Genomic DNA, 16,190 nt, shown 5'->3' on the forward strand with positions numbered 1-16,190 from the left:
AAGGGCAGTAAAGAAACCCTACTGAAGCAGGTTTACTATGGAAACCCAGGGTAAGTACCCACTTCCAGATTTCATTCTCCGACTTAGACACGCATACTAAAAACGCGTGTGCTGCTCCAATATCAAAATGTACATGAGACTCAACAAATGATGAAAAAGGGACAAACTGACTGAAACCGTGAACAAAAGAAGAGAAATTAGATAAAAACCACTTCCGCAAATACTTTGGATTAAATGAAAATGTCAGTACATTAGAAAAGAGTTATACAGAAGAGTCAGGCTAATGTTATAACCTGAAAGCAATACCGAAATTCAAGATATTACATCTTCAGTGTGAGTTGGTTAGTTTAGAGATAAAATTTAACACTGTTCCGAAGTCACTGTACTAATCCTAACATAAACAGCACTACCGTAAAGTAGCACATCAGAACACTACTGTAAAGTAAGCGCAATGAGACGAGAATGATACGTAAGTACAATCAAAGAGAAAGTGATTAGAGCCATAAGGGAGGACGAAGATAAAGAGGTTATTCAAATAAAAGGAAACAATGAAGTACAAACTAAAAGTTATCCATAATGAAGAAAAGAATTCAGATACGAATAAAAGAACAGAACAGTTTAAAAATAAAACATAAATAACATAATTAAAACTGAAATTCTCTCAATATTAAAATAAAAAATAAAGACTAGAAACTTTCTATAGTCAAAATCAGTCAAAACTCTGCAGAAAAAGAAAAACAATCAACAATGAAAGCAACAAATGCTCGTCTAATCTTTATTTCTTGGGATCAATGACTAAACACTAATAAATATAAAAATAACGTAAACACTAATAAATATAAAAATTAACGCCAAATGTAGATTTAGACAATCCTTACACTAAGACAATTGCTCATATTATTTTTGATGCATTTGTCCTCCTCTTGCCAGAGTACGGTTGCAAGCACCATCGTGTCGGCAGCTATGTATACAGGGTGATATGTCAACATTTCGATATTGAAACTAATTAGTGGTATGAATATTTACCAAAAAGCGTACTCGAATACAATATATGCACAATCATATGCCACATGGCAGTAAAGATTGATAATGTATTAAAGGCATGCAATCCCTTATAGATATTATGGACATAAAATAAAATCTTAATATTCTGATAGGCATCGCGTTCTCTTTTTGATAAAATATTACACGGAAGGATGTCGTTCAATGTACTACTCTTGTGATATGAGAATTAAGTGGGATGCGTTAAATAAAAGAGAATCGTAGTACAACTGGAATTATGAAAAACAACTATATTGTAGGATTCACAAATCTGTATACACATATATATACATTCCCCTCAACAACTTTAGTACGCACTTTCCACAATTTATGCAAAATATTTTCATTTCAATAGACCTTCTGAAACTGTATGTTCTTCTCTAATGTATACTTTATTAAACTCCGACACAATAAAATAACTCAAATCTACTAAATCAGCATCCAATAATATATCTTTGAGATCACATAGTTTAGATAATCACTTTCCAATTAAATAGACAAGACAATCAACAACTAACATAAAAACATACAACTAATTCTTAAAAGAATGCATATACTAGACAATTGACTCTCAATAGCATGAAAAGAGTCAAGATAAACACCCACATAAGAAAAGAGAGCCAAGACAAACACCTACACAATACATACACAACGCAAACGACGCCATGAAGGAAAACATGTAGTATAATTCAAAAAGCCCACGCAAAATAAAATCACAACTGAACAAAGTGAGATAATTTTAGCATCAAAAATTATTCTACGCCTCCCACAGACAATAAGATAGAAACCTTAGCAACACGGATTTTCAGCCTCTGAGGCACTAACATTTCATATGAAATAGTTGAAAAATAAGATGACACTAATAACAAGAACTATGAAGGCAGCTTGAAGTCAAAACTCATAGGAAAAAAAAAAACTCATCAGAATGACTTCGACAATTAAAATTTAGGTAATAATTATTACAAGAGAATTACAACCATCCGTAATAACATTCTGCACGTCTTATACGTGTGGAAACACAACTATTAGCACAAATATAACAACAAGAAAGGATGAAGCGTTAAACATTACAACAAACAGAAGAATAAACATAGTTACATTTGCGCCAACAATCACAGCATGAACCGCAACATCTACAACGACAACTGGATTCCTTGCAAAAACAAGCAATGGCAATAAAATTCCCATTAAACGCGAAGAACATAACAGTTTAAACGTAAAACTGGCAGAAAATGGATACTTTCCTAGCAGAGAAAAAATATCATAAACAATGAGGATTTGACTATAAAGTGAATGAGGTGATGGTCTAAAGCAACGGATCAATAACAGAGATTAAGATGACGGTGGTGGGAAGAGACGAACAAAAGAAATCAATGTAATCGAAATAAACCACTTAATTTATTTGACGGCGGCAATAATAACAGAAACCTTGCAAACTTAACTCAAACTCAGACATAGACAAACAGGAATCAACGATGAAAGACGTGAAGGAATGAAAGTAAAATAACAAAGAAAATTAAGTAAAACAAAATGGCGAGTTAAATGAATAAAATAAGAAAGCAAAGGAATAAGAAAGTGAAAATAGAAGGAAAGCAAATGAGAATCAGAGGTAAAGAGATATAAGAAGGGAAAGGAAGTAAAAGATGATAATAGTCTCACAAAAACAAACGGAAGAGGGACAAAAAACTGGGGGAACATACAAGAAGAAAGATAGATAACTATGAGACGAAGAGCAAAACGAAACAGCATTGAGGAGATAAGAAATGAAGAGAAAGAAAAAAAGGTGTATAAACTTGCATGAGAAGACAAAAAATACTACAAAACAACATCAAGATAAACTGTTGAAAAACGGCAAAAAGTAAGCATATAAAAAAAGAGAGCAAAAATTCACAGTGAAAAGAAAAATACCGAAGAAAAGTGAATGCGTAAGTAAAATGAGACAGTAAATGTAAAAGATGAAATAAATATAATAAAATTACAAACATATCTTTTGCCAGCTTTTAGGAAAATAACGAATGGCAAACAGTAAATCAGTTTAAGAATATGCCACAACATAATATGACTGTCAAAAATATTCTTAATATAAATTGAGGATATACGAGGTGATCTCACGAAAAGAAGGAGTGTGTTTGGTGGAGCATTCTCATAGTTATATTGGTGTTGGTAGAAGTGTGTAGAAAAGATCAACATTGACAAGAAAATTATATAACATACGAATAGAACTTTGTGGTAAACAAATGAAATAAGAAAGCAGGCACAGTGCTTTCGTAAAAAAAACTTACAGATTCATACCTACACACGTATGTTTAGTTATAGGTACGAATGGAAGATACATGTGTGGTGTGTTGAATAATACTTGATTAGTCTTCAGCCGTTTAGACTACTGCTCGTAAATATAGTCATCACCGTGCTGAATCAACGGTGGAACTCGAAGCTATCCAGTGAAGCTACACGGAGAAGATCATCTCAATGCGACATGTCAAATATTGGGAGCGGCTGAAAAAGTTAAATCTATACTCGCTCGAACGAAGGTAGGACAAATATGCGGTGATATACATCTGGAAACTCGAGTTTTTATTGTTCAACAAAACAGGCCGTAGATGCAGTACGTCCTTCTCAGAATCCCATCATCTAATTTGTTTCTTTATTGCCCTCAAGGGGCTAACATAGAGGGGACAGTACAGCCTGATCGGGGTCAGACACACAGATGACTATAATTAAAAGTTTAAATGCGGTTATAATGAAATCGAATGAAATACGACATAAAAGACAAAGTTACAAACACACACTGAGGTAGTACAGACAAGTTAAGCTCCGACCCCAGGAGCCCTGTTCTACTACCGGCACCTTTCATTAAAACTTATGATATGTTCATGAGGAGTCTCTCACGCACAGCATTCGTGCTACACGCATCCATCTGTCTTTGAACATACTCTCCGACAGGCATCTTCTCTTCAGCCTCACTTTCCTTTTCAGGTGAAAGGTGAAGAACCTCACCAACCCGAGACCAGAGATGAAGTTGCCTGTCGCCAATCCTTTCATTCTGGACTTCCATATCACCTCTTTCGCAATTGCTACTACTACAAGAAAGCGATTCTTACCTTCTTTCGTGAGGAAGAATTTTAAAAATTGACTCCGACGACAGTTGTACTCTTCTTGAATCCGACAGCAGGTGTTCTGCATAAGTCCACACTTCTGACACTTCCGGACACTGAACCATAGCGTGCAGGACGGTTTCCCTATCTGCTCACATCTTGGCCAGGCCGAAGGACGGGGCTGGTCGTGTCTGGTGAGCTTATCCCGAACGGGTAAGGATCCAGAGACCTTTGTAAGTTATCCAAAGTCCTCGGTCCGAATGTCCTTTGGAACAGACTGTCTAACTGGTTATCATCGAGACACAGTATCACCCCCAGGGCATCATCATTTCCAGCCTCTAACAACCTGCTATAGAAAGATGCGGTGGTACCAAAACCGCTGGTGCTACCCGAGCGCACTCGGTTCATATAATTACAAGCCTCAACTTACAGCGGTTCAAATAGAACATTTATAGCATCAATTTCACGAGTTCATATTGCTTGTGAAAGCCATGAGCATTACCCATCCTCCAGGTCAAGTTAAAATATTTGTTATTTCTTTACTCCCCACACGGGGCTAAACATAGAGGGGATAAACAAGGACAGTCAAAGGGATTAAGTCGATTACATCGACCCCAGTGCGTAACTGGTATTTAATTTATCGACCCCGAAAGGATGAAAGGCAAAGTCGATCTCGGCGGAGTTTGAACTCAGAACGTAACGGCAGACGAAATACCGCTAAGCATTTCGCCCGGCTTAGGATTGGAGACTACTTCTTAACTAATAATACAATTAGTTGATTTGTTGGAGCCATACTTTTCACTGTCTATTTTTTCATTTTCGGTTATTTCAATTGCTTCAATTGTTAGCCGCTAAATTGGAAGACCCGGTAGAGTATTGAACAAAATGCATTGCAGTTTTAACTTGCGGCCATTCATGTACCGAGTTTCAGCCTCTTCGAAATCAGTTGATCTTTCTTTTTAATGCAGTAAGCAAAACAAAGTACCAGTGAAGTATTGTGATAGATTGCGATTCACCTGATATTGATATCTCTTCGGTTTCACACGCAAATGACTACGACTTTTTGCTGCTTACACTTTAAGCGCGATTAAGGTGTAAACACAAACAAACATTGTTCCCATGATGAGCAAACTCTTCAGTTATTACTAGTGATGAAAGACATAAAATTTGGACAATGACACTCAAATTCCATAATTAATGCTGTATATCGTTCGACTGTCACTGTGACCAACAGTAGTAATAATATAAAAATTACGTATTTAAAACTAATTTCTACCAATGTATTTCTTTATTAAGCGTAATTTCTGCGAAGGTTATTCATTGAGTTTAGATACAGTAAGAAGCTACTAGTGGGGGGAGAGTGTTTTCAATCTATCCAAATCTTTCACAAATCTCACACTAGCGATTTAATTACGGAAAGGAAATATTAGATAATGAAGATCTAAATACTTTAAAAAGGTCGGGATCACACAGCTGCAATGCTTTTGATAATAGGTATGCTCGATTACAGCTGACCTGTGGATTAAACCACAAAATAGCATAAGAGAATACATTAAGAAAAATAATCTTGGATTTAAACACTCATAAACAGCAGGAGAACTTACGTTTCTTAAATTGTTTTCCTCTCAACCAGTTATAGATTATGAATACTTAAACTTCATCTTTTCAAAATGCGTTTTGTTTGTGACAGTTTGAATTCGATTGTAAGCACCTATGAATCAGAATTAAGTCCAACTCCAAAAGAGACGGTTCATCCGCTGGCTTTCTACACTACTTTGGTCTTTCAAATTTAATTCGCAAGGCGTTTGTTAACACGAGGCTGTGGTAGAAAATATTTTACCCATTGTATTATGCAGTTGAATTGCGGAAGAAGTCAAATTGTTATTTGCGAAGCAATGTTCGTATCCACATAGAGCCACGTCTGAAACTAAGAGGACAGAAACAGAAGATGATGAAGGAAATATAAAATCATCATGATAACGCTAATGTTATTTTTAACCAAGCAATAATGATTATTTCAAATAGATAAATGTGTAATAACAAAAGGGAATATTATGAAGAAGAGAAAGTGAGGACGATGAAGATAAACTAGGAGGAGAAGAAGAAAAGGAAGAACAGAAAACAGAAGTAGATGAGTTAAAGAACAGCAATGCCAGACGAAAATTAGACGAAGCACAAGAGAAGAAAAGGATAGGAAAATGAAAAGAAAAGTAGAATATGAAGAGATGGACATAAAGAATACGTGGAAGTGAGAGATGAGAAAATGAAATTAACAATATTAATGTTGATATTAATAAAACAATCTTAATTATTAAACGCAGGTAATATATATTATAGAATAAACGATAGCCCAGGGAAGATTTATATTGTTCTTGCAGTACAGCAGATAATGGCGATTAATTTGTATCTGTGAGTGTGGGAAGGTTAACTATAGTTCTGATGTTATTGATCACCAATGTGATAATGAGTCAATGTGTAATTAAATTTCCCTCTAATTTAACAATAATGCTTAATAATAGAGAATTTAAAATATCCTCAACAATATATATGTGTGGTTGTGTGTGTGGTGGGAAAGCATAGTGAGAAATGAGACAAAGGTGGAAATTCTAAAAAAATATTCCGATAAAAAGCAATTTTCATAAGCTCTATTAAAGTGAAACGAAGAAATTGCAAATATATTCACTGCAACTTCCTTGGTGAATCCACTCAAGCAAAATATACTTTGATCCTTTGAAATATTTCTTTGTTTCCGTTGCTTATTTTATTAACGTTTGTTTTCTTTTTTTATTATGTCAAGAGGGGAAAAGCTAAAGAGGCAGAACTGATGTGGTGTGTATGCAATTAAAAACAGAATAACTTAATGATATTGCAAAAGTTCGGTCTGTGCCAGACTGCAGCCTAACACATGAATTAATTGCAGAAGACATCAGTAAAGTAAACGATTGGAGCTATTTCAATGCATATGTTTGGTTGACCAAGGACGTTTGAAAGACATGGGCCAGGAAGGAAATCTATGTTTGAAATAATTAAATAAATGCAAATTTCTTTTTTTTTTCTTTTCATATTCTTATTCATATAATTTATCTAAAAAAAAAGGGTGCTAGAACGAAAGAGAAAATATTAACATTTAAAAGAAGGAAGGAAATAATTCATACGAAAGAAAAATCATGAATGAATAAGAAGAAAGAAAAATTGAATAAAAAAATCATGACTACAAGTGACAAAAAAAAAACGGAGATGGAAAATAAGAGAGCAATCCGGAATAACAGAAGGAAAAGAGTGGAAGCTATTGGTTTAAAAGTTCTGGCACAAGGCCAGTAATATCGGGGGAGGGATTAAGTCGACCTCACGGCTCAACTTGTACATATTTTATTGACTCCGAATGGATGAAAGGCAAAGTCGGCCACTGCAAAATGTTAACTCAGAACTCTAAGCATTTTCTTTTCTACTGAAGGCACAAGACCTTGAAATTTTGTGGGAGGGGACTAATCAATTACATTGACCCCAGTATTTCACTTGTACTTTATTTATCGACCCCGAAAGGATGAAAGGCAAAGTCGACCCACGCGGAATTTGAACTCAGAGACAGGTGAAATGCCGTTACGCATTCCGCTCGGCGTGCTAACGATTCTCCCAGCTCGTCTGTGCCTTGAGAACTGGAAAATATTGGCCCAGTTAAAAAAATATTAAAAACTTAGAAAGAAAGAATAAGATAGAATGATAAAGAAAAGTAAAATGTAACCTAGTAAACCTAAGTGATGAATATATGGGGAAAAACAATCAGACATACACTCACACATACATGCATTCTTTTATTAGCTTCCGCACGAGATCTGCGACGATGCTGGAGTACCGCTGTTAGCTTTTGCTACATTTCACTAGTAGAAATCTCTAATATGTGGCATTTGGTGAATGGAGGGAGTTTGATGTTGCTGTCTTCATCCGTGTTGCTTGCTCCGAGGTGGGTTGATCTGGAACGCCTAACAGGAGGAGATCCAGTTCGGTTTTGATGTCATCTACATCTACTCCATGTAAGTCTCAGCTTCTTAGGGAGGATATTGAAGGGCCGTGGATCCTTAGAACCCAAGTTGTTACAGTATCTGTTTCTGTATCCTGACGGCAACGTTGGGATTTTTGGCAATATGCAGTGGTGTCAATGCCAAAGTTTGCTAACAAGTCTGTCCAGGATTTTCCAGATGTATATCACTGCATATCTTTCCCGCCTTGGTAATAGGGAGAAGAGTCTTCATTTTATCAGACTCCTCCAGTAACTGACGTGCCAGATTGAGACGATCTTTTTTGTGTAGCTTCGCTGGATTCCACAGTTAGTTTTATACTGTGTGGTGGCTATAACTGGGAACATTTGCCCTTCAGCAGTTTAGAAAACAACCGAAAACAAATGTTCTCTCGAAGAATACCATGTTTTCCTGTTCTCTCGGGGACTATCATGGTTTCCTGTTCTTTCGATTTGAAAGTCCTGATGATTCACCTGGCCAGCCACTTGCATTGCATTCTCAACTGAGTAATAAGCACCTGAAGGATTCATCATTACTCATATCAGTGCCTAGGTTGCGCACTGATGTTGATTCAGGGATTACAGTCACACTCGAGCAGGTTATGTTATCTTTCTTTTCCTTATTTCAGTCATTAGACTGCGGCCATGCTGGAGCATCTCCTTGAAGAATTTTTAGCCGAATGTATCGACCTCAGTGCTTACTTTTAATAAGCCTGGTATTTATTCTTGCGGTTTCTTTTGCCGAACTGCTATACTACGGGGACGTAAATACATCAGCACCGGTTGTCAGGTAGTGGTGGTGGAACGAACACAGACACAAAGACACACACATAAATATATATTTACATATATATCCACCGGGCTTCTTTCAGTTTCCATGTACCAAATCCACTCACAAGGCTTTGGTCGGCCCGAGGCTATGATAGAAGACACTTGCTCAAAATGCCACGCAGTGTGACTGAAACCGGAATCATGTTAGAAAAGTCGTATAGCCATTCTTCAAGTTCTCCAACAATGTCGAAATTACGCAGCTTGTGATATATCCTACCACGGTCGAATTTATCAATGACTTTCGCAAAGTCGATATATACCGCATCCACATTTGAGTTGTTGATCAGCTGTTTTTCATCCACTCGTAGTGCTGTTAGAGCTGCGTCAAATAGTTTTTACTTGGTTGAAAACCATGCTGGACCTCCGTCAGCAAATCATTCTCTTCAAGGAATGCAATTAGTTCCCTTCAGACTATTTCATTCTATGCGTTTATTGATGTATGAAGTTAGAGAGATAGGCCTATAGTTTTTAGTATCTGCTTTCGTCTGAGGTCTTACCACTTGCAAGGAAGCTCTGAAAAAGAAACTGCAGAGGTTTTTGCATGAGCTCGTTTGCATGGTTTTAGAAGGATTGCTGGGAATCCATCGGGGTCAGCTACTGAGTTTGTATCTACCTCATCTATGACCAGTATCACATCTAGTTAGATGTCGAGTGTTACTGCCGCTCATTATACATCTGCAGTAATAATGAAAAAAAAAATCAACAGGTTTGCTAATTTGCGTGTGCCCTAAGTGGGAGCGGTGAAAACACGTTTGAATTGTTCATGAAGCGTTTTACTTATCTTCATTGCATATACCTAGTAATATTTCTATAAGTGGTGTGAAAATGATATTTACAAATATCAAGTAATTTAGACCCTCGAATGAATTTAACATTGAGGGTATAGTGAGAGAAGTCTAGAAAAGATATTTCAAATAAGACAAAATCATTTATCCCGAGAAAGATATTGGTAATGCTTGACATTATCATAAAGCACATTTAGGCGGCAAGCTGGCTGAATAGTTAGCAGTATTTCGTCCGTTGCCACGCTCTGAGTCCAAATTCCGGTGAGGTCGACTTTGCCTTTCATCCTTTCAGGGTCGATAAATTAAGTACTAGTCGATATGATCGACTATCTCCCTCCTCACTAATTCCAGGCCTTGTGCCTATAGTAGAAAGGATTATCATAACGCACATTAGTTTCTAGGAAAAATGAAACGATTTGTTTAAAAAATTATTTGAGTTAAATAATCGAATGGATTCAATATTTCTTAAATGGAATAAATTTGAACTTTAACTAATAAAAACTATAATAAAATGCAAAAATTATATTGTAGATGTATTAAATTTCAAGTTTATATATTATTTACAACTACGAAGAGATGGTTATACGTGACGTGTCAAAAACTACCAATCTTATGTGATTAACTATGAAAGTAGGTGTGAAGGATTTATTGTTGTTTTCTATTTTAAAAGCTCAACCTGATATAAGACCCCTTTTAGCTGAGTGTACCGTATTGTCAAGTCACTCAATACGTACCCGTTTTTCTCTTTTTCTATAAACTACTAACAATACAAAAGCCACATCAGGGAGAGGAATGAATCTCTTTGACATAATACATTTACTTTTACCATCATCTGAACTATGACAATCGAGGTGTTGCAACTAACTTGGTAGCTTCAATATTTAGCATTATTTTAAGTTCAACGCAGGAGTTTCGATGCATTTCTGGACAAGTCACTTAATTTCTCATTTCCTTGTAACAACCTGTCACAACTATGACCCGAAAATTTCTTTTAAGTAAAATTATTTTACATAGTCTTCAAGGATCATTGCTTAGAACTACGAAACTATGATTTTGGATTATTCCCACGGATACTTATAACCTGACAATTGATTTAATTTTAAATGAAATATTTTACATCAGTATTTTTTTAATTCATAATTGTCTACTTTGTCAAAAATATATAAAAAGAAATGTAAATATGAATGGCCAACTACACAATTTAACATACTTTCATTATCAATTTATTGATGTATTAAACGTCAACTATGTACGATATATATACACTATTTACTTTGAAGATTATAGGTGAAAATAATATACACTTTTGTGCATGAAATAGTTTCGTTTTCTAGACTGCCCTCGTTTTATTTTTAAATTACATGTTCAAGTTTTATATGAAAGCATTAGTCTTAAATTCATCACCTATTAAATATTCCAACTGTAATATCAACTTTTTAGTATTTTACGCATATTTAATTCTATAAGCATCCTTTTAGAAGACAAAGTTACTTCATGTTTCGAATTCTTTCGGATTCAGTTTCGAATTAGAGATTACTTTGAAAGGTTCGTGCTGTCTAGAAAAAAACAAAGTATTTAGATACAATCTGTGACGATATACTTTGCCAATCATCTTTCGTTTATCATATTAAATAAATATCGGGGAATAAACTAAAATAAAATTTCAAAAGAAGTTTGAAGAAGAAATCTTTATACTTTATAAAATAAGGGGAGGTGGTGTAGTGTCCAACAGTCTTAATCACATTTAGTTTATTTGTACGCAGTCTTGTTCATATGGATTAAGCCAAATATATTTCAAAGAGAAATTTTCACGGTACACTACAGTCTACACTCAAGAATATATATTTAGTTTTCGTGACGTTAGGCATAGAGATAACACACCTCTCACCGATTTCGAAGTCAGTTGGTTTCAGAAAATTTAACTAGAAATCTAGCTTAACGTTATTGAACATCAAATTGTTGCAACCTGATATATTTAGTTAAACAACATACACTAGGCAGCAGGGAGCAGCATTAGTGACTGGATGCAACCACTGATATCTCAGCCTGCCATTCTAAATGCTGTACAATTAATCATCGAAAGTAACCTGAAGAAAAAAAATTGAAAGTACATATATTAGCATTCTCCATGTTTTCTCATTTCAACATAATTTATTTTTGCTAGTAGACACTAATTCATAGTATTTCCAAATTCACGTTTCTTTTATCTAAATAATGACTTTTGGTTCAAGACAGATTTCAGTACATATCAAATCTAGAACGCATTTGTGTATCGTGTCTGCTAAAGAATAATCCGAAACTGGTTACCCTAAACACGAGCCATAATCTTTTATCTTCATGTAATGCTCTAAACGTGATTGTCTTAGTGTTTAATTCTCATTTCTACATCGATATAAAGGTTTCCAATTAATGCTCTCTAGTATTAAACAATCATTATCTTAAATTAATGTTTAATTTGGCGTAATTTTCGAAGTGTTTCTGAAGCCAATGTGTTCTTAAATACTCAGTTGACTAGGAATTGTCAGAGAATCGGTTGGAATACTATCTCACATATGTTGAACAACAATGACGTTTCATATAGACATAATACATATTATCTTCAATCTTTTCACAATTCAAATCAACGAATGTTAACAACATTGCTGATTAGCAGTCCTTTTCCAGGAAGAAAGTAACACAAATATGCGCCTATATGTAGACACGCACATAATATATGCATACATTTTGATGAGTATGACTGATTGTGTGTGAGTGTTTACAAGTGAGAGAGAGAGGGGAGAGAGAGAGACAAAGGAGGAGAAACAGAGAAAGTGAGTTTTCTGTTTTAGATAATGTCGCAAATATATGCCAAACTGTCCTAACATTGCATCTTCTAATTTTTCAAAATGTACGAGATGTTAATTATACTCTTATCGCAGATATTGACGTTATCTCAGATCCATTTACAATTTAGAATTACAAGAAACGTGTCAAACTAAGAAATCAATGGTAAATTGGCAGATAAAATGCTGGACTACTTGCTTACCTTCACCTTAAGGTATGGAAGGACTTCTTCAGAAAGATGTCAAGATGAATTTAACACACTTCATCGCCTGCTGAAGAATTGTAAGACAAAACAAAACGAAAACAACTCTAGGTAGTGCAGTTAGCTTTAGCCAACGCCGAAAGAAGTATGCCACATACCTGAATATATATTAGTTGTGGAACAACCATTTTCTAAATAAAAATATTTTTTATTCAAATATAATATTGAGAATTTACAAATGCTATGTCATGCAATTATATTACTTCATGAACTGGTAGCATGTTGTTGCACCACTTTATAAGTAAAATATACTGAATTGCCGTCCATCACATAGAAGAAGTAGGTGAACAAGGCTGCTATATAATATGAAACACTATTAACTGAACAAGCTGTCTGATATCTAACAGACTCGTTATCTTCCGTAGATTACGGGGTGGCCCAAAAGTAGGTTTACAGTTATCACGTAGGCACTTAAAATTTTTTTAAACAATTTATTACATTTAAATTTCTATCTTACAAACTGAAAAGGGAGCCTGAAAAATTAACCAAATTAGCATAGAATAAAGGTTTCATATTTTTTTTTATAATGAAGATCTAAACTGTTAATATATGAATGCGAAAGAGATAGTTGAAAAACTGTAAACCTACATTTGGAAATGTTTCTGATAAATTGCATATGCAAAACCAGTGATTTTTATTGAAGTGCCTAAAATTCGTCTTACGTAAGTTTTCAGTCAATTTAACCAGAATTGGTTTGGATGTACATATAAACAAATGTGTAAGCCGTATCAAGGCTGCCGCAACGGTAGTTCGCCTGCACAGGCCAGAAAAATCGCAATAAATGAAGATGTAAAATCTTTAAAAGAGACAGAAACTCGACTTGAAAACTATCGAAACAGGCATGCAAAACTGTGAGCAGCAGAGACATCCACCCAGTCAACAACAGGCAAAGGTATGCATTTTGAAATTCATTGTCAAGTAGATATTTTGTAAGTCTGCCTGAAAGAAGCATGATTGATTTTCTTCAAACAAGGCCGATCGCACTCTGAGCAAACAAATAGCAAACATTAAACCTAGTGTTTCAGTATGACAAATTCACCAATTCTGACAAGGATCTTCAGCTCAGAGAGAAGAAATGTCAGCCATCTGCAAACATTGTGAAGCTAAATGGTATATTAAATCAACAGAGATGTATTGTATTGGAGGCAAAGTACCTCTACCATATATTTTGCATCTGCAGATGAATTTGGAGAATAGGGACAAAGTTTATTTCACAGAAAATGGGACATCGCAGCGCTCTCGCTATACACTTAGGCTAAAAATAGTTGCTTTCTTCGTGTTGTGAAAATCAGATAGCTTCACATGAAATATTTAATGCAAAGGGGTTAATTAGAAGAGGAAGAAAGAAAATTCATTAACAGCCCGCCAAGAAAGAAAGGCTAATCAAACATAAGCAACTTATCATCAGATCACGGGATGTATTACATCATGCGATACTGTATATGTCAACAACTCCGAAATTTTTGTCCGAGTTTGCTCCAACATTCGAGGATCAAAAGTATGTTACTGGATATGTCTGTAAGCACACATTGGTGAAAAAGACCGATTTAAAAAATTTTTTTTAGAGAATGAGTTTGTTAGATGATACAGACTGAAACAACAGCTTCAAAAAGACTGAAATCATATGTACTGTAGCTAAACCAGCAGATCTATGCTTTTTCAAGGTCCACTCAATGTTACATGCACACATGCTCTTGCAAGTGATCATTTCTTTCGCCAGGATACCAAATCGTAGAACAGTGAAGTGTCATCAATTCCAAGAGCCCTATCTAAGCAAAGATTCATTCTGTTGCAATTTATTCTGATTTATGTGTTGGATATAACTTTAGAATTAGAATAAAATATAGATAGTATTTTTTCTGCAGCTATGAAATTAAAATTAACCGTAAACTTTGTCACAGAAAAGGATACATCATAGAAAGCAAAAAGAAACATTGAAATTTTCTGCATGAAAATAAACGTACATGCATATAGAAAACAACTCTCGTTAACAAAATGAAATTTGTTGGCACCCAAAAAACGCCTGGTAGCTGTTAGTTATATAATAACGATATAAATTCCAAATTAATTATAATCTGAAAGAACATAGAGAATATAAGATAACTGAAAGGAAGGTACCTTCGAGTAAATTATAAGTGTTCGTGTTATTTTAGAAACTCATTTGTTTATTTCTTTATAATTATTATGTATTTCCTTCCTTATATCGATGCATTATTTACAATAAATTAATTGACATTTTCCACAGCTCTTCTGAAAGAGAAATCAGAATGTAATATGTCAAATAATGTCTTTCACTCTGGAATCTATCTAGTTAGAGTATATATCTAGTTAGAGTATATTTTGGCATTTAGAGAGGAAAGTGCATGTCCAAGTAACATATAATCTTATACAATTACATGCGAGTAACATATACATATACTCTTATATAACTACACGCGAGCGCATACGTACAAAGGGATAGTTGAACAGCGAAGTCAATCAGGAAAAGCTTACAAGAAAATACGAGAGGGTACCCAAATGTAACCGGAAACGTTCCCTGTAGGGCAAGCTAGTTGATGTAACTTTCAGGAAACTCTCTGCCGACCAGCGTCTTCGTACGGAGCTGTACTGCCTCGTGGAGTGTCATTATTTTTCGGTGCTACATCCTGTTCATTGATATTTAGCAGCAATCCGTCCGTCTTCGTGTTCTGAGTTCAAATTCCGCCGGGGTCGACTTTACCTTTCATCATTTCTGGGTCAATGAATTAAGTACCAGTGAAACACTGGCGTCGATATAATTGACTAGTCCCCTTCCTTCAAATTTCGGGCTTTGTGCCTTTAGTAGAAAGGATTATTATTATTATTATTATTATTATTATTATTATTATTATTATATTTTAAGAAGATTGACGTAACTCATCACCTTGGGCAAGTGTCTTCTACTATAGCCTCGGGCCGACCAAAGCCTTGTGAGTGGATTTGGTAGACGGAAACTGAAAGAAGCCTGTCGTATATATGTATATATATATATATATATATATATATATATATATATATATATATATATATATATATATACATATATATATATGTATATATATATATATATATATATATATATATATATATATATATATATATATGTGTGTGTTTGTTTATATATTTATGTGTCTGTGTTTGCCCCCCCCCACCAAACATCACTTCACAACCGATGCTGGTGTGTTTACGTCCCCGTGACTTAGCGGTTCGGCTAAAGAGACCGATAGAATATGTACCAGGTTTACAAAGAATAAGTCCTGGGGTCGATTTGCTCGACTAAATGCGGTGCTCCAGTATGGCCACAGTCAAATGACTGAAAC

Source organism: Octopus bimaculoides, chromosome 4 (assembly GCF_046866305.1).
Source record: "Octopus bimaculoides isolate indiv1 chromosome 4, ASM4686630v1, whole genome shotgun sequence".
NCBI classification, from domain to species: domain Eukaryota; kingdom Metazoa; phylum Mollusca; class Cephalopoda; order Octopoda; family Octopodidae; genus Octopus; species Octopus bimaculoides.